This window comes from Arachis ipaensis, chromosome B1 (assembly GCF_059453495.1).
Source record: "Arachis ipaensis isolate K30076 ecotype BB chromosome B1, ASM5945349v1, whole genome shotgun sequence".
Taxonomy (NCBI): Eukaryota; Viridiplantae; Streptophyta; class Magnoliopsida; order Fabales; family Fabaceae; genus Arachis; species Arachis ipaensis.
The window spans coordinates 43273062-43275057 of NC_142436.1; the positions used below are offsets into that span (position 1 = coordinate 43273062).

Consider the following 1996-nt stretch of genomic DNA (forward strand, 5'->3'; position numbering starts at 1 on the left):
GATTCCGCCATTTCAATTTCTTGCCATTTACGTTTCCCGCCAATTTTACATTCCGCAATTCTCATCTAATTCTTGATTCCGCTCAACTAGACTCACTTCTAATCCGAATTGCTCATTCAACCAATCCTTGTGGGATTCGACCTCACTCTATTGTGAGTTTTTACTTGACGATAACCGGTGCACTTGCCGGAAGGAATTTTGCCGATCGTGCAATTTCCTAAATCGTGGCATAACTAGTTTATGCGCATCAAGTTTATGGCGCCGTTGCCGGGGATTGGTTTTCGATTGACAATTCTCCAATTGGAAGTTAACTAGATTGAGCATTTTTCTTGCTTTGTTAATTCAGTTCAAGTTACTTGTTGAATGTTAATTTCTGCACTCTGTTACATGCTTTCTTTTTTTTTCTATGCCTTTAAATTTAAGCAACTAACTCACTGACTCACTAACTGTTTGAATTAATTCCTCAACTGCTCTAACCATACTCTTCCATTAAACAAGAGTATTTCACTTGTTTGGTGCCTGTGCTGTGTCTTGTATGTCAGGTAGGAGAGGAGAGACATCAACTCCTCCATATACCGAACCAGAGAGGACCCTTCATAGACTTAGAAGGGAAGCAAGAGGGAAGAGAGTACTGGGAGAAGAAGAATCTGAAGGAGAATCTGAGGACAATTTTGAGGAAGCTCTAGATCTCACCATGGAAAGAGAAGTTCATAACCATGGGAGAGCTGATGGAAACAATGCCATTCCTGAGAGGAGGGTTCTTAGTTCATACATAAACCCAACCTCTGGGAATTGTGGTAGCAGCATTCAGAAACCACCCATTCAGGCCAACAATTTTGAGCTCAAACCACAGCTAATATCACTTGTGGAGAATCATTGTTCATTTGGTGGGAGTGCTAATGAAGACCCAAACCAACATCTCACAAAATTCCTGAGAATTTGCGACACTGTGAAGTCCAATGGAGTCCAGGAAGATGCCTATAAACTGCTTTTGTTCCCATTTTCACTTAGGGACAAGGCGGCTAAGTGGCTGGAATCATTCTCAAGGGGGAGCCTAACAACATGGGACGAGGTGGAAAGCAAGTTTCTGGCATGTTTCTACCCCCCACAAAAGGTCAATAGGCTTCGATCTGAGGTTCAGACTTTTAAACAACAAGATGGTGAAACTCTCTACGAGGCATGGGAGAGATTCAAGGATTTGACAAGGAAATGCCCACCAGACATGTTCCATGACTGGGTGCAACTGCATATTTTCTATGATGGACTCTCTTATGAATCAAGGAAGGCTGTAGACCATTCATCAGGAGGTTCATTGAACAGGAAAAAGACTGTGGAAGAAGCCATTGAAGTGATTGAGACAGTGGCTGAGAATGAGTACTACTATGCATCAGAGAGACACAACACTAAGGGAGTCATGGAGCTGAACCATGTTGATACAATTCTAGCCCAAAACAAGGTGTTTGCCAAGCAACTAGCAGAGCTCACCAGGAAGTTAGAAACAAAGCAAGTGGCTGCAATACACACACAAGATCAAGAGGAAGAAAGCACTGAAGGAGGTGATTGGGAAGAGGCCAATTATGTAGGAAATCAACAAAGGCAACCATATGATCCACATTCCAACACTTACAACCCAGGCTGGAAAAACCACCCAAACTTTGGGTGGGGAAACCAGCAAAACCAACATAACAAGTCCACATACCAAAACCCCAACCAAAGAGCATACCAAGCCACACAAAACACTTACTCCGAACCATCATATCAAGGCCAAAATAATCGACCTACCCAACCTAATCCGAACCAACAATTTCAAGATCAATTAAACAGGATAGAAGGAATGCTTGCAACCATGGGTCAAGACATAACCGAATTGAAAGCTTTTAAGGAAGAAGTAATTTCCAACTTGCAAAACCAAGGAGCTGCCATCCAGAAGTTAGAAAATCAAATTGGGTATTTGTATAAGCAAATCCCTGGGCCAAGTGTTTCTCATGCTGCCAAG

At 42.4% G+C, this 1996-nt stretch overlaps 1 non-coding gene across 1 annotated transcript; it reads right to left on the bottom strand.

The window, feature by feature from the left end:
- Positions 1-1120: 1120 nt before the first annotated feature.
- Positions 1121-1224, bottom strand: LOC148576367 (small nucleolar RNA R71). Its single transcript, XR_015904602.1, has one exon. It is a non-coding gene; the product is annotated as a small nucleolar RNA R71 (small nucleolar RNA).
- Positions 1225-1996: the final 772 nt, after the last annotated feature.